This window comes from Cibotium barometz, chromosome 11, assembly GCF_041138505.1.
Source record: "Cibotium barometz isolate CiBa-2024 chromosome 11, ASM4113850v1, whole genome shotgun sequence".
In the NCBI taxonomy this organism is placed as follows: Eukaryota; Viridiplantae; Streptophyta; class Polypodiopsida; order Cyatheales; family Cibotiaceae; genus Cibotium; species Cibotium barometz.
Window position 1 is genome coordinate 2,819,489 of NC_141056.1, and position 18,586 is coordinate 2,838,074.

General features: G+C 48.9%; 1 protein-coding gene across 1 annotated transcript in view; it reads right to left on the reverse strand.

Annotated features, from left to right (window-relative positions):
• Positions 1-18,586, reverse strand: part of THO2 — a 255,820-nt gene that overhangs the window by 210,448 nt on the left and 26,786 nt on the right. The window lies entirely within an intron of this gene.

Here is an 18,586-nt window from a genome sequence, read left to right on the forward strand (position 1 = left end):
TGGCAACAATGAATAAGGCTTGTCCAAGAGCTGGCCAACCAACAGTCGGCCAGTTCAAAATGTCATTTCCAGCCTATAAAAGGCAACAAAGCTCATTATTTTCAGTATTCAGTCCTGATTTGGGGCTGAGTCATAGAATTAGGATTTGTTTAGGTATTGTAGTACCTTTTCAAGGCAGCCTATGGCTGTGGGATTTGTACCTCCTTTATGTCATGTATGATATACTGAATTCTCAGCTCTCTCTCTCTCTCTCTCTCTCTCTCTCTCTCTCTCTCTCTCGACAGAGCCACTGAGTTATGTAGAGCTCGACGCCCCAGACTCCATGGCCCTCGCCCACGGCCACGCCACCACAGGAAGATCTGGGCCATCATCTCCCATTCATCACAGGACCTTCTCGCGCCAGCTCAGGTTTACCACCTTGAGCACCATGTCACAGCGGCCCATGAGGGATGTATTAGGGTGATATGAGAGCTCTCTGCTCATGTATTAGGGTGATATGAGAGCTCTCTGCTCATGTACCTAGATCAGATTTTAAAGTTCTAGATTTTTGTTATCTTTCTTTATTACTATTTTGTACCCAAGATTACGTACCTCATGGATATGATGTAACCTTTTGGTCTCATAGGTCATTTTGGCCTTTTGAAGACATTAATACAACTTTCTTCTTTCTTCTTTCTCTCCTCGCCCCCCTTCCTGCAGTCATTCTCTCTCTTCGCTGCCTCTCTCTCTCTCTCTCTCTCTCTCTCTTCGCCCATGCTCGCCGCCCTCTCTCTGTTCACTTCCGCCCCCCTCTCCCTGTTTGCTGTTTCGCCCCCACTTCGCCGCTTCTATTCCCTGCGCTCTGTTCGCTTCGCGCCTCTGTGCGTAGCCGCCCGCTTTACCGCTTCTGTTCTCTGCTCCCTGTTCGCTTCGCACCTCTGTGCGTAGCCGCCCACTGCCACCCGCTTCTATTCCCTGTTCGCTACTGCCGCCCAGTAGCCCTTCCGCCCTGCTGGCGCTATGCTGGCCCGCCTGCCTATCCGGTAAGCCCTGTGCCTCCGTTTCCCCACCCGCCCTTGCTCAGGCCCCCAAGGTAGCAACATAACTCTCTCTCTCTCTCTCTCTCTCTCTCTCTCTCTCTCTCCTCCCTGCCTGTGGGAAGGGCTGCAGAGTAATCTCGAGGACTCGCCCCAAGTCTCCAAGAGAAACTCGAGGCCCTCAAGACGGCAATGAACGCACTAATCAAGGAGAACAAGAAGACATCCGATTCCAACCTCAATGAGGTGGAGAACAAACTACACCGGCACATTATGGCCCTCGAAGCAGGGGTCACAGGCCTTGAACAAGAGAACACAGCACTCAAGGAGGAGGTGAGTGCATTGAAAGTGGAAATGGTAGCCGTCAAGAACACCGAGAAGGAAGAAGGGGAGAACACTCTCACGGCCATCAAAGAAGAGATCTCCAAGGAGATCACAAAGGACATGGAGGGAAAACTCGAAGCCAAGCAGTCAGGATGGGTTGAGGTGGTGAAGAAGAACATCCGCAAAGAAGCGAGGGAGGAGACTCAAAGGGAAGAACATCAAATCATTCACACCACCATTGAGGAGGAGAAGATGAGGCATGCCCGCCGCCTCAACATTCGAGTATAGCCGAGACACCCAACTCCACTCCCGAGAAAGATGGACAGCTTCTATGCATGAAGCTAGGCTACAGGGAAGTGGACCCTCTCCCCTTCACCAAAGCATGGAGAGCCGGGAAAGACTCATTACGCAAGCGAGCCCTCATCCTACAGTTTGCAGGAGAGACGGAGAGGGTCACCTTCATGAGGAAGAGGGTCATACTACGAGGCTTAGAGGGAGCTCCTATTTTCTTAGATGATGATCTCACGAGGATGCAGCTAGAGCATAGGAGAGCTTGCATGCCACGAGTCTTACACACGAGGAGAGAAGGCAAGAAGGCCTTCTATCGAGATGGTCGGGTCATCATTGATGGCCGGCCCATGGATTAGCGGTTTGGGTCCTATAGGACACATACCACGCCACTGACAAAGATACACATGGCAGTATGGAACTGTATGGTTCACTATGGGTGCAGCCTGGACGACTGGAGCATGTTATGGTGGGGAGAGACATCATACTTCTGACAGAGACACATCAGAGCCCAGAGAGAGGGCTACCTCGAGTAGAGGGATTCCAGTGGGAGTCAGCATACAGGAGGACCACACGCCAGGGTACCTCAAGAGGGTCGGGGGGGAGTAGCAGTTCTATTCAGACGGGAGCTACAGGGGAGACTGAGAGTGGTAGCACAGGATCCAGAGGCCAGATACATGTGGATCAGCTTACAGCTCTCACAGGACAGGGTTATATACATAGCCCTATGTTACTTTCGTCCATCAGGATCCTCATATGTCATTACAGAGGACATGCCACAAGAGGAGGAGATAGGAGCCTCGCCATACACTTGTCTGTCAGAGGAGATTATGCATTATTCTACACTAGGGAAGTATTTCTTACGGGTGACTTCAATGCCCACACACACAGCAGACAGTGTGAGGTGTATGACTATGATGACATGGAGATCCTCCACCCTGTGGATCCAGAGGAGATAGGGGCTAGTCGGGCATCAGAGGACACTGGACCAGACAGAGGACATTTATGGGGACCACTTACTAGAGTTGGGAGCCAGGCATCGTCTCGTTATTTATAACGGGATGCTACAGTGGCCGAGATCAGGAGGGCTGACATGCTTCCCACATGGGGGTCATACACGGACCGGAGGCACAGTGGTAGACTACATTATGCGGTCTTTGGAGGCATCACAGCTTGTCACCTCATTCTCCATCCCACCTCGTCCTATTGGAGCAGATCATACATACTTGGCATTTTCACTAGCCCGATCACCGGTATCACCAGCCCCCCACATACCGACGCCACACACTACCATCTACTTCACACATGACATGGCAGACATATACACTGGCAGAGTAGAGTATGGGCTCCTACTCATGGACCCCCTGGCACCTATGGATACCATTACAGCCCAGCTGGCATCACTCCTACACACGGCTGCATTACAGAGCTTCCCACATCGTGTCCACTCAAGAGAGCCTACGAGATCTGGGACTATGCCCCAGAACAGATGGTATGATGATGAGTGCAGAGCCCTATACTCACGGCTCCGCATACAGAGAGCCTTCGGAGGCATGGACGGGCCGCCGACCATATGGGCCTACAGGGTGAGCATCTCATATATGCAGTAGATTCTTTGGCTCCTTTTCTTGCACACCTGTTTAACAGGGCACTAGCAGAGGGTTTGCCTGCGAAGTGGACGATGCACACCATTGTGCCGATCCACAAAACAGGGGATATGCTCGATCCGAGCAACTACAAGACGGTTATGGTTGGCCACGTGTTGGCCAAACTCTATGGTGCAGTGTTGGAGCAAGAGCTTAGCTTATATGCTGAGCGAGCAGGTTTACGCTCATCAGGGCAGGCAGGCTTCAGGAGAGCTTTCTCTACCATTGACCATGTATTCACTTTGAGATGTATCATTGATCAAGCCAGAGTGAGGAAGAGAAAGCTCTATTGCTGCTTTGTGGATTTCCGCAAGGCATTTGACACAGTACCACGAGAGAGGCTCTTTCAGCGCCTGTAATCTCTTGGCATACCAGCAGATATGACATGGGGCATCTATGCATTATATGAGCAGGTTTTTGGGCGAGTCAGATGCCCAAGAGGTATGTCCGAGACTATTGCTAGCACCATTGGTGTGAAGCAAGGATGCCCACTTTCCCCCACGCTATTTGGGTTATACATTGATGAGGTGGCTGACTTCATTACACGGGGAGGCAGAGATGGAGTTGATCTAGCAGGTACCTCAGTACATATTATGCTTTATGCTGATGATATTGTATTAGTGTCTAAGTCTCCAGGAGGTCTACAGCAGCATCTACATGCACTCGATGATTTCTGCACGCAGAGGGATCTTACTGTGAACCTTGGGAAAACCAAGGTTATGGTCTTTCATACATCGAGACAGGACAGGAGTCAGCTGACATTCACTCTCGCAGGACGCCAGGTGGAGGTGGTGACATCATACGTGTACCTAGGGGTTACCTTCTCTGTAGCAGCCACACGCTTCACCATGGGTTCAGCAGCTAGAGCTAGATTGACACGGGGATATGCAGCATTGGCTATGCTAGAGAGACAGTGCCACCAGGCGCATTTTGAGGAGCCCCGGACGAAGGGGTGGCTATTTGACACATTAGTCACACCGGCACTAATGTATGGAGCAGCGGTATGGGCGCCAGGCCTTGCTACCCATTGGTGGACACAGATAGAGAGACCACAGGCCCTCATGATGGCACGCTTGATATGCAGCAAACCGTCAGTACCTCATGACATTATCCGAGCAGAGTTTGCTGCGCCTCCTATGATGGTAGAGGCCATATTCCAGACTATATGCCTGCTAGACAGATTCAGAGAGATGCCACAGGACAGATTGTCATACAGAGCTTTTGAGGCATCTAGACAGCTGGCTGAGGTAGGAGACAGAGGATCATGGTATGCACAGGTCACACATTGGTTCTCACAGCATGGCCTAGACATGGATCATCTACCACCATTCCAGTATGACAGGAATGCACCACATATCCGTCTCTCTCATAGTGAGAGGAACAGAGTATTGAGACAGGACCTATGGCAGCTCTATACACGAGAGACATGGATATCACCTACACAGCCTCTTCCTGTCACCAGCCTGGACATTTCCCAGCCTGAAAGGGGTCTGGTGGACTCCAGGATGTTTAAATATTTGGAAAGTACAAGCTTTGGGAATGGGGGATTATCCTAGAATACAAAGGACCACACTCCTAAAATTTAGGAGAGTTGCTATTTTTGGCCCAACTCCAATGGAAATTTTGTTCGCATCATTACATCTGGAATTGAGCAGATACCAAGAGTTGGCAAAGTGCCTATGACAGAATGTCTACCAGTTGGGATATTTTTAGAGATAAAGTTTATGGAAGGACCCATCTCTTAGATTGGGACATGTGGCAAGGAGGTGGACCAAAGTGAGACAAGTGGCCTGACATTTGTTAGAAAGTGGATCAAAGTGAGACAAGTGGCCTCACACTTGTCACTTCAGCTATTGTGTGGCTCTCCACTTGTCATCGTAGCCTTCTCTTGCCATTTTAGCTCATGGGAGGCCCAAATCTATAAATTGGAGCCCTCTCTCTTCATTAATGGAGGCTCTCTTGCTGCACACTAGCCTCTACCACCGTTACAGGCTGCCCTAATGATGGCTACTCTCTTTCTCTCTCTCTTGAAGGCTGCCCATGAAGAATACCGGCTGTTGGGAACTGTTTTGGAGGCTTCCATCGCGAAGAAATACTGAAGGCAAGGGTATTTAATCATTTATTATGATTTCTAGCCATTGTACTTGTTGCACCAGCATTTGTACTTGCTGTACTTGCTGTACCAGCCATCGTACCAGCTATACCAACCATTGTACTTACTGTACTAGTCATTGTACCTACTGTACCAGCATTTGTACCTGCTGTACCAGCCACCGTACCGGCTGTACCAGCCACTGTACTTGCTGTACCAGCCATTGTACCTACTGTACCGATTGATTGGAGAGTTGTACTTGCTGTACCAGCTCTATTGCATGAAGACCCGTGGTTTTTGGGAAAGAATCAGTACCCACACGGAGGTATATGGATTATATTGTTGGCTCGGCATTTCTACAGCCTATGTTCCGGCTTGGTAGCCTTGTGTTGGGCTGTGTTATGGCATTTGTATAGGGATAATCCGGCATCTCCCGTGGGGAGAGTAAGGCCCTCAAAGCTTGTACATGATATTATTCTCCTTGGGTAATAAAATACTCCAAGGGGGGGGTCGGCCCATTCCGGCCTCTATGCGGTGTCACACGTGCAAGTTCCATTTTCAGCATTTGTGGATGTTTTGTCCAGCTTTATGTTTTATGCAAAGTGATGATGGATATGTGTTAAGACTGTGGCCATGTTTAAGTGTTTTAATATGCATTGATGGTATCAACAAGTGTGTCAAAGGTCCTAGTCCCCCGGGCACCGCCGCCGCGAGTTACATTGGTATCAGAGCATAGGCTTTCTTGGAAGCAGAGGCTTATTTCTATCAATAAGGAAGAGAAAAGATCTCAAGTGGGGACCACACTTACCATCATTGCTATTAAGCATGGCCAGCCACTTCAGAGCCTATGAAGCAAGAGCATGAGCAATAGACAGCTTGGTCTAAGGATTTATGAATTCACAAAATTTATCTTGGAAGTATGGAGTTGGCTTTATGTGCACACGTTTAGCACTCTTTCCATATGGATATTGTGGATTATATTATCAAGCTTACAGGCAAGCTATATGGAGATATATCTTAGGATATCTTAAGGATATGGTGACGAGATATTTCTTCTGGCTTCATGACCAACCTGGCAAAGAAAAGCTAAGTATACTTTGAGTTTGCAAAGTTAGTGCTTTTGCTATGAAGTGTTTTTGATGTTCACTAACCCTTGTATAGCTATGCAAGGAGAAAGGTGTTATTGTTTGCCTTGAGATGGTTTCAGGGAAACATTGTGTATGGCTCCCTTTAATGGGATGAATTCTTTTCATGGCTCCCTTAAATGGGATGAATTCTTTTCATGGCTCCCTTTATTGGGATGGATTATATCTATGGAGATTTCTTTCTTGGATGAGATTTATATAGATATTGGGCTTCACAAGCAATTTCTATGGACGAATCTGTCCGAGTTTATAGAGAAGAAATCTTTGGATATCTCATGGATATGATGCTTTTATGGATAAAGTCCACCTCTACTCCAAGGTGTGTGGTTAGCACGGAGTATGTGGTAAGAGTTATGGTATACAAGGATTATGGTATACAGGTCTATGGATTCCTGGACTTCTTTTCTAGGGATTTGGATCCATCCTCAGGATTATGGATTATGTTTATGACTCCCTTTTACTAGGATGGATTATTCTTTATAGCTCCCTTTATTTGGGATGCATTGGACATATGGAACTCATGGTTCACATACCTTGTGTAGTGTTCTCTTGTCCTATGTGCTCTCTTGAAGATTGTTTCTACCATGTGTTGGAGGCTCTCTTGCTGCACACTAGCCTCTACCACCGTTACAGGCTGCCCTAATGATGGCTACTCTCTTTCTCTCTCTCTTGAAGGCTGCCCATGAAGAATACCGGCTGTTGGGGACTGTTTTGGAGGCTTCCATCGCGAAGAAATACTGAAGGCAAGGGTATTTAATCATTTATTATGATTTCTAGCCATTGTACTTGTTGCACCAGCATTTGTACTTGCTGTACCAGCCATCGTACCAGCTGTACCAACCACTGTACCTGCTGTACTAGTCATTGTACCTGCTGTACCAGCCACCGTACCAGTTGTAGCCACTGTACCTGCTGTACCAGCCACCGTACCAGTTGTAGCCACTGTACCTGCTGTACCAACCACTGTACTTGCTGTACCAGCCATTGTACCTGCTGTACCGGCTGAATGGAGAGTTGTACTTGCTGTACCAACTCTATTGCATGAAGACCCGTGGTTTTTGGGAAAGAATCGGTACCCACACAGAGGTATATGGATTATATTGTTGGCTCGGCATTTCTACAGCCTATGTTCCGGCTTGGTAGCCTTGTGTTGGGCTGTGTTATGGCATTTGTATAGGGATAATCCGGTATCTCCCGTGGGGAGAGTAAGGCCCTCAAAGCTTGTACATGATATTATTCTCCTTGGGTAATAAAATACTCCAAGGGGGGGGTCGGCCCATTCCGGCCTCTATGCGGTGTCACACGTGCAAGTTCCATTTTCAGCATTTGTGGATGTTTTGTCCAGCTTTATGTTTTATGCAAAGTGATGATGGATATGTGTTAAGACTGTGGCCATGTTTAAGTGTTTTAATATGCATTGATGGTATCAACAAGTGTGTCAAAGGCCCTAGTCCCCCGGGCAACGTCGCCGCGAGTTACACTTCCACCAAAGATGCTATACTACAGAGATCACTTCATGAGTATCACTGATGATGGATTTATAGAGAGGCCTAGATACATGGAGGGCTAGCTCTATGTGAGAGTCGATCTGATGGCATATCCCTCATCCTCTGTATGAAGCAAATCGTCTGGAAGAGGGCCTCTACTAGCATAGGAGGTGCGGCAAACTCCGCTCGGACAATGTCATGTGGGACGGAGGGTTTGCTGTGGATCATCCGTGAGAGCATGAGAATCTGAGGCCTCTCTATCTGAGACCATGTGGAAGTGGCGAGCCCAGGTGCCCATACTGCTGCAGCATACATCAAAGCAGGGGTGGCTAGTGTGTCAAACAACCACCCCTTCGTGCGGGGCTCCTGGAAGTGTGCCTGGTGACATTGTCTCTCTAGCATGGCCAGAGCTGCATACCCTCGTGTGAGTCTATCCCTGGCTGCCTGTGCCATAGTAAATCTTCTTGGTGGAGTCGCAAATGTAATCCCCAAGTACACATATGAGTCTTACCACCTCTACCTGTCCTCCTACTAGTGTGAAGATGGCCTGTCGTCGAACCGGCCCTGAGGTGTGGAAAATCATGACCTTGGTTTTCCCAAGGTTCACTGTAAGTCCCCTCTGTGCGCAGAAGTCATCGACTGCATGGAGATGATGCTGTAGTCCCATCTCCGACTCAGAGACCAAAATAATATCATCTGCATATAGCATAATGTGGACTGTGGTACCTGAGATGTCTACCCCGTCCCCACCACTGTGAACAATGAAGTCAGCCACCTCATCAATGTATAGCCCAAATAGTGTAGGAGAGAGTGGGCATCCTTGCTTCACACCTATGGTGCCAGCAATAATATCAGATAGCCCCCCAGGGCATCGTATGCGCCCAAGGACCTGCTCATATAAAGCATAGATCTCTGATGGGATCCCCAAGGATTGGAGGCGCTGGAAGAGTCTCTCCCGTGGCACCGTGTCAAATGCTTTGCGGAAATCCACAAAGCAGTAGTATAATCTCCTCTCCCGCGCCCTAGCCTGATCAATTAGACATCTTAGAGTGAATATATGGTCAATAGTGGAGAAAGCTCATCGGAATCCTGATGCTCGCAGTCCCTCCTCCTCTGCATATGAGCTCAACTCTGCCTCGAGCATTGCGCCATAAAGTTTGGCCAATGTATGGCCAATCATGATAGTCCTGTAGTTGCTGGGGTCTAGCATGTCTCCCGCTTTGTGGAGAGGCACGATGGTGTGCATAGTCCACTCAACTGGTAGGCCCTCCACTAGTGCCCTATTAAAGAGGTGAGCAACAAAGGGTGCCAGTGTGTAAGCTGCATAAATAAGATGCTCACTCTGTATACCTGTGTGGTGAGAGAGAGAGAGAGAGAGAGAGAGAGAGAGAGAGAACTGAAATGTTATATTAACGTCTTCAAAAGGCCAAAGTGACCTATGAGACCAAAGTTACAACCATGTGACATCTGATACACTGTCTGGAAAAGAAAAGAAAGAACTGAAGGTAAGTATCTAGCCCTACAATACATCAGTAGGGAGCATCCGGAAGCAGCAACTAGGGAGAGTGGGAAGCTAATGCTACTAGTCAAAATGGGGTACATGAGTACATGGATACATGAATACATGAATATGGGGGAGTACAAAAGTGACAGTGAGTACAACAGTATATGGCTGGAGTGGTAATCATCCTAGGAGCTCTAGCATGGGTCTCTGCCGGATGGCGTGGATATCTGCCATAGTGAGATGCCTGGTCGGACGAGCCCGATGCCTTGCAATGATGCTCTGAATCCTCCGGTGTACCTGCGAAGAGAGAGAATGACCGCAAGGAGAGAGAGAGAGAGAGAGAGAGAGAGAGAGAGAGAGAGAGGAGGCGTCCAGGCAGCTCACACAGAGTGGAGATAGGAGATCATGGTATTCACAGATGATAAAGTGGCTCAGTCAGCATGGTCTCGACCTAGATCACCTGCCACCCTTCCACTATGATATACATGCACCACACATCCAGCTCTCTCACAATGAGAGGAACAGAGTCCTTCGGCAGGATTTATGGCAGCGATATGCTGAGGAGACTTGGATTACACCCAGTCAGTCTCTACCGCCGAAGATGCTATCCTACAGAGATCAGTTTATGCGTATCTCAGCAAATGGATTCATTCAACGACCCGGATATATGGATGTGTACATGCCTCACAGTGCCCGAGTGGCGATTGGCCAGCTCAGAGTGTCATCACACCAGCTTGAGATTGAAGCAGGTAGGGCAGCACGCATCCCCAGAGCAGAGAGGATATGCAGACTATGCCATGAGGAGGTTGAGAGTGAGGAGCATTATGTATGCAAATGCAGAGCATAAAGTGACATTAGAGAGAGATACACCACCATCTTCTAAGGACATCCCTCACTCCGCCAGATCATGGAATCTGCAGACCAACGCAGATTTGGCCAGTTCTTGCTAGAGACACAACGCCACAGAGAGGCACTGATACGGATTCATACCACAAGGAGAGGTGGGCGACAACTCCAGCTCACTGATTTCTTCCAGAGCTCTATCCCAGTGCCTACCTTGACACAGGAGGGGGTTACACTTCAACGCATTGCACACCTCCGAGCCAGACGGAGACCGAGAGTGTCTCATAGGTCGAGTTCGGCCTCTAGTAGACGTTAATACAGCTCTCTCTCTCTCTCTCTCTCTCTCTCTCTCTCTCTCTCTCTCTCTCTCTCTCTCTCTCTCTCTCTCTCTCTCTCTCTCTTTTCTTGCAATCATTCTCTCTCTTCGCTGCCCCCCCCCCTCTCTCTCTCTCTCTGTACACGTGCTTTGCATGTGAGGATTACCGGCCTTAAAGACGGGGATAAAGTTGAAGAGGAGGTGAAAGAGCTTATGGTGTTGATGGGGATTGACAGTCCGACACACGCAAAAGCCTGGAGAGTGGGCAAAAAAAGCGGAGGCAACGGGGAAACATCAAAGGAAAGAGCTCTCATACTTCGCTTCCCTTCTATTGAGGCGAAGAAGGAGTTCTTGAAAAGACGACCCACTTTAAAGAATACAGGCATTTTTCTTGGTGATGATCTTACTCTTTCACAGCTTGCACATATGAAGGAAGTCATGCCAGAGATTAGAGCAGCAAGAGAAAAGGGTAAGATAGCATTTTATAGAGAAGGGAGGGTGGTCATCGTGGAGCGACGCTCTACATGACGGTGCGAGACCTATGGGACCAAATTAAAGCTGGCAGCCTGGAACTGCAATGGATCCCTCAGACTTGATGTAGGTGCCTTTGAGGACAGCTTTACAGATAGAGATATAGTCTTCTACTCGGAGACTCACCAGGCCCCTGGTCAGATGATGCCACAGGTGACAGGATACAGATGGGAGACAGCTTGCAGAGTAGGGACGAGATCGGTACACAGTAGTAGAGGATCAGGAGGGGTGGCAGTTCTTTTCAGGGAGGAGCTGCAACCGCTTATACACATAGTTCGGAGAGATGATCAGGCCAGATATATGTGGGTGAGACTGAGGGCCGACACAGGCAGATTCCTGTATATTGCCATATGCTATTTTGCTCCTAGTACATCGACATATGCAGCACCTAGAGGGCAGTCTCCTTTCTCTGTGCTAGATGATGACATATGGGAGTTCTCTAGGGATGGAGACATCATCCTGCTAGGGGACTTTAATGCCCGGACGGGCAACCGCCAGACAGCCTTTTATGATACCTCGGAGGAGATGCTGAGAGAGTTGGACACTCTGGATATGGGATTAGACAGAAGCTCACAGGATGTGGAGTGCACAGAGTATGGGAGATATTTGGTAGATATGGGGACTGCGCATGGGTTGGCCATACTTAATGGCTTGCAGAGGTTTCCGTCAGCAGCTGGATTTACTTGCTTTCCACATAGACATGGTGCTAGCACAGTGGATTATGTTATGGCTATGCCCAGCTTTGTTTCATGCATTGAGGACTTCACAGTTGGATCTCGGCCCATTGGGGTAGTAGTGGATCATGCATTGTTGACATTGACTATCTCTTTTCACTTTACCACAGCTCAGAGGACACGAGGGGCAGATCACACTCGATATACTTTTACCTCAGAGACTGATGCTGTCTACACAGATGGGATTTATAGACGTCTGTACACAGAGGAGCCAGGGAGACCTTTGGAGGAGTTGACCCATATACTGACAGAGACTTTACATGATGCAGCGAGAGAGGCATATCCACATACTCGGCCTGGACAGAGACAGCATTCTAGATGTATGCCCCAGAACAGCTGGTATGATGAGGAGTGCAGAGAGACCAGAGCCCGACTGCAGCGGGAGGTTGCTTTGGGAGTCACTACTTACCGACAGTCACGTATTGCCTTCCGACGCCTTGTGCGAAGGAAGAAGCGGGCCTTCCTTGCTCAGCTAGAGCAGGAATTATACCAGCTGTTCTTGAGCCAGGATTCGAGGGAGGCTTGGCGTCTGTTTCATGAGTCCTCCCCTGCTTTGGCCATCACTTCTACAGAGGTCTGGGGTAGTTATGCAGCATCTCTATATACAGTTCCTGGACAGACACCTTTTCCTGACCCGCCAGCACCATACCGCAGAGATGGTAAGGAAGGCCATTCATAGGATGAAGACTGGGAGAGCATATGATCACGATGGATTGGTTGCTGAGCACTTTATTCATGCGAGAGACATGCTGGCAGAGCTTCTAGCAGTGATGTTCAATCGTGCTATGTGCGAAGGCTTACCCGAGACTTGGAGTAGGTCCACCATCGTGCCTATCTTCAAGTCAGGGGACCCTATGCAGCCAGGGAATTATCGCACTATTATGATTGGTCACACACTAGCACGATTGTATGCATCCATTCTTGAGCAGCAGTTGAGTAGATGGGCAGAGAGAGCTGGCATTCGAGCAGAGGGACAGGCAGGGTTCAGGAGAGGTTTCTCTACTCTTGACCACATCTTGACTCTCCGGGCCATTATTGAGGAGGGCAAGTCGCATGGGCGACGGATTTATTGTAGCTTTGTGGACTTCCGCAAAGCATTTGATACAGTGCCCAGAGCCAGATTGATGAGGCGATTACAGGAGATGGGGGTACCCACAGAGCTCATATGGGGAATTATGGCTTTATACAGATCAGTTGCAGGACAGGTACGCACCCCAGAGGGGGTCTCTACTTTGGTTCACTCCACTATAGGAGTGAAGCAAGGTTGCCCGTTATCTCCTTCACTGTTTGGTATGTATGTGGATGAGGCTTCTGACTACATTGAGAGATTGGGGGACAGAGGAGCCCAGCTAGCAGGTACATGGATCCCACTATTGTTATATGCTGATGATATTGTGTTGATCTCTGACTCTCCTGAGGGTATGCAGCGTCATCTGGATGCTTTACATGAGTTTGCACATGATAGTGGATTGTCTGTCAACCTTGGCAAAACCAAGGTTATGGTGTTTAACACCACGCCACAGTGGGTTAGGCGATCAGCTCCCACATTTACATATGGGCAGGAGATTGTGGAGTATACAGATGCATATACATATCTTGGGGTAGTATTCAGTGGGCCAGTGTTTTCGATGAGGAGAGCAGCAGAGACTAGATTGACTAGAGCACATGCAGCCCTGGGTGGTTTGGAGAGGATGTGTTCGCAGGTTCAGTTTCAGGAACCTCGAACAAAACTCTGGCTTTTTGACACTCTAGTGACATCAGCTATGCTTTATGGAGTGCAGATATGGGGACCTTCAGTGGGCCATCACAGCGCAGGCGGGTGGAGAGGTATGGAGAGGCCTTTGGTATCTATGATTGCTAGGCTTATTAGAGCCAAGGCTGTGGTACCTCATGAGATTATTCGAGCAGAGCTGGCGGCTGCCCCTCTGGTGATTGAGGCTCTTACGAGATCAGTCTCCTACATACATGGCTTGTGGGATCTCCCCCGAGACAGATATGCACGCCTCGCCCTGGAGTCCTCCCGACAGTTAGCTTTACAGGGAGACACGGCTTGTTGGTATGGACAGATGACATCTTGGTTCCAGGCACATGGTTTTAGCATGGACAGATTGCCTCCCTTCCAGTATTCTCTGGAGGCACCCTCTCTCACTCTTACACGGACAGAGATTACCAGACTCATCCGTCAGGATTTAGTTCAGCTGGACATTAGGAGGACATGGATACAGCCGACTGAGGAGCTGGGCACGAAGATGGCTTTCTACAGAGAACATTTTCTTCAGCTCACAGCAGATGGTTTTGTGATCAGACCCAGTTACATGGATGTACACTTGTCTCATGCAGTACGATGTGCTATTGGTCAGATTCGCACATCCTCACACCAGCTTGAGATTGAGATTGGCCGATATAGAGGTATACCAGCTGAGGCCAGGATATGCCGAGTATGCCATGGGGAGCCAGAGACAGAGCTGCAATATATATGCCATTGTACTGCATACTATGAGATACGTGGTCGTTTCCACTGTTTATTCAGAGAGGGTTTTGGACCACTTTCCAGAGTCATGGGGTACCAGGACCAGAGCTGTTTGGGATTGTTCTTGCTTGAGCTGCGGAGACCTAGAGATAGCCTGCTTAGGCGCACAGAGAGCCAGACTCAGAGGCACATTACAGACTTCTTTAGTCCGGCCATCACTGCGCCAGATGGACCACAGCAGCAGCAGGACATGGATACCGCCCACACCAGGGGTACACTGATTGATCGTGCGATTGAGCTTGGGTGGTCCAGACGCCCACGACCACGGAGGAGGGCATCCCAGCATAGACGGAGGTTGCAGCGGCAGATTCGGATTATTCTTGCGAGGCATGCGAGACACCCAGTCAGGGTGCTGACCACAGAGGATATTGAGGAGATCCGCCAGTGTCCGATGCGGCACATATTATGAGATGGAGGTACCTCCATAGTGTACCTTCCAGTTCCAGTTTCATTTTCTAGGTGCCAGTAGTATCATCTTTATTTTTCATTTTCTGGGTTTTTTTATCCAAACATTGTATCAGATCCACCATGATGTAACTTTTGGTCTCATAGGTCATTATGGCCTTTTGAAGACGTTAATATAACATTTCATTTCATTTCATTTCTCTCTTTTCTTGCAATCATTCTCTCTCTTCGCTGCCCCCCCCCTCTCTCTCTCTCTCTCTCTCTCTCTCTCTCTCTCTCTCTCTCTCTCTCTCTCTCTCTCTCTCTCTCTCTCTCTCTCTCTCTCTCTCTCTCTCTCTCTCTTCGCTCTTCGCTCTCCCCTCCCGCTGCCTGCCTGCGCCCCCCCCTCCAGCTGCGCCCACCCCTCTCGTGTATGGGCGGTATTTGATAGACATGGGGACTGCACATGGATTGGCCATCCTGAATGGCCTACAGAGATTCCCGACATCGGGCGGTTTCACTTGCTTTCCACATAGGCATGGTGCTAGTACAGTGGACTATGTTATGGCTTAGCCCAGTCTCATTCCCTCTTTTCAGAATTTTATGGTAGGCACTAGGCCGGTTGGAATAGCAGTGGATCATGCTATCTTGTCCTTCACTCTCACATTTCAATTCAGCACCGCTCCATTGGGACAGGTCTCCACACACACTCGTTATACCTTTACGAGGGAGACTGACACCGTGTACACGGATGAGATATACAGACGCTTATGTGCCGAGGAGCCGGGACGGCCATTAGATGAGCTCACTCAGATATTGATAGATACGCTTCATGCTGCAGCATTAGAGGCATATCCCCATAGTCAGCCTACACGGAGACGATCTGGGAACATGCCCCAGAACAGTTGGTATGATGAGGAGTGCAGAGAGATGAGGATCAGATTACAGAGAGAGGTGCTCATGGGTGTTACCACTCACAGACAGTCACGGATTACCTTCCGGCACCTAGTGCGACGGAAGAAGAGGACTTATCTTGCTCAGTTAGAGAGGGATTTGTATCAGTTATTTATGAGTCGGGACTTAGGCGAGGCATGGAGACTATTTCATGAGCATTCACCATCACCAGCCATTACCTCCACAGAGATTTGGGGTGAGTATGCAGCATCCCTGTACACAGCAGCAGGACAGCCGCCCCTGCCAAACCCATCGGAGCCATGCCCAGAGACATGTGCTTTCTTTACTGCTGAGATGGTAAAGAAAGCTATTGACAGGATGAGGACTGGGAGAGCATATGATCATGATGGTTTGGTAGCAGAGCACTTTATTCATGCCAGAGATATGCTTGCAGAGCTTATTGCTATGATGTTTAACCGAGCCATGTGTGAGGGTTTTCCTGAGACTTGGAAAATGTCCACGATTGTGCCTATCTTCAAGTCAGGGGATCCCATGCTTCCTGGGAATTATCGTACCATCATGATTGGTCACACATTGGCTAGATTATATGCATCTGTTCTTGAGCAGGAGTTGAGTAGATGGGCAGAGAGAGAGGGCATACGTGCATCAGGGCAGGCAGGGTTCAGGAGAGGTTTCTCCACTCTTGACCATATCTTGACACTCAGAGCTATTATTGAGGAGGGCAGATTATATGGCAGGAGGATTTGTTGTTGCTTTGTGGATTTCCGCAAAGCCTTTGACACAGTACCGAGAGCCAGATTGATGCGCAGACTACAGGAGATCCACAGAGCTGATTTGGGGAATCATGGCTTTATACAGGACAGTTGTGGGATAGGAACGTACTACTTAGGTTATATCTGAGATGGTTCACTCCACTATTGGAGTGAAACAGGGCTGCCCCCTTTCTCCCACCTTATTTGGGATGTACGTGGATGAGGTTTCAGACTATGTAGAGCGGGAGGGTGACAGAGGAGCACAGCTAGCAGGGACATGGATTCCGCTGTTATTGTATGCTGATGATATTGTGCTGATCTCAGATTCTCCAGAGGGGATGCAGCGTCATTTGGATGCATTGCACACATTTGCACAGGACAGTGGATTGTCTGTTAACCTTGGTAAAACCAAGGTGATGGTGTTTAACACCACAGCACAGTGGGTTAGGAGGTCAGTACCCACCTTTACATATGGTTAGGATACAGTGGAGTATACAGATGCATATACTTACCTTGGTGTGGTTTTCAGTGGCCCACTATTTTCCTTGAGGAGAGCAGCGGAGACCAGATTGACCAGAGCTTATGCAGCATTGGGGAGACTAGAGAGGATGTGTTCGCAGGTTCAGTTTCACGAACCTCAAACAAAGCTCTGGCTCTTTGACACTTTGGTCACTTCAGCCATGCTGTATGGAGTGGAGATATGGGGACCCTCAGTGGATCACCACAGCCGAGCTGGTAGCACTGATGGATGGAGACATATGGAGAGGCCCTTGGTTTCTATGATTTCCCGGATGATTAGGGCCAAGGCCTCCGTACCACATGATATTATCCGTGCAGAGATGGCTGCCCCCCCATTGGTGGTAGAGGCACTCACTCGATCAGTCTCCTTGATACATAGCACTTGGGCTCTCCCTAGAGACAGATATGCTCGCTTAGCCCTGGAGTCTTCACAACAGTTGGCATCACAGGGAGACGGATCATGTTGGTATGCATAGATGACAGCTTGGTTCCAATTGCATGGCTTTAGTATGGAAAGGCTACCTCCATTTCAGTACTCCCTGGATGCACCCTCCCTCTCTCTCACACGGGCAGAGATTACCAGACTTATCAGGCAGGACTTGATTCAGCTCGACACTAGGAGGACATGGATACAGCCGACACAGGAGCTTGGTACGAAGATGGCTTTCTATAGGGATCATCTTCTCCAGCTCACGCAGGATGGGTTTGTGATTAGACCCAGCTACATGGATACTCATCTTTCTCATGGGGTACGGTGTGTTATTGGTCAGATGCGCACATCCTCACACCAGCTAGAGATTGAGACTGGCAGATTCAGAGGAGTACCAGCTGAGGCCAAGATTTGTCAGCTATGCCAGATGGAGCCAGAGACAGAGTTACATTACATATGTCACTGTCCAGTATATTATGAGATACGAGGCCGTTTTCACTGCCTGTTTAGAGAGGGTTTCGGACCACTTTCTAGAGTCATGAGATACCAGGATCAGAGATGCCTCGGATTATACTTGCTGGAGCTTCGTAGACATAGAGAGGGTCTCTTGAGAGGGACGGGATCAGAGAGGGAGTCACACCTACAGAGGCAGATTACAGACTTCTTTCGACCAGAGATTGAGCAGTCAGGCCAGCAGGCATTGCAGCTAGCCCCAGAGTATAGCCGCACTAGAGGTACACTGATTGATCGGGCTATAGAGCTGGGGCGGTCCAGGTGCCCCAAGATGAGAGGCCCATCTCGACACCGGCGGAGACTACAACAAAGGATCAGGACCATACTAGCACGGCATGGGAGACGTCCAGTCAGAGTACTCACCATGGAGGACATTGAGGATATCCGCCATCGACCGATGAGAAGACATCTTTGGATAGTGATGTGTATGATGCTTACCTTTGTTGCTAGAGTTTTCCTCCCAGATGTTATCCATTAGGAGCTCCTAGTACCGTACTTTTCCTCACAGTTATTTCAGTTTCAATTAGTTGTTTTTAGCTTTTCTTACAAAGACATTGTATCAGATCCACCAATTGTTGTAACCTTTTTGGTCTCATAGGTCATTTTGGCCTTTTGAA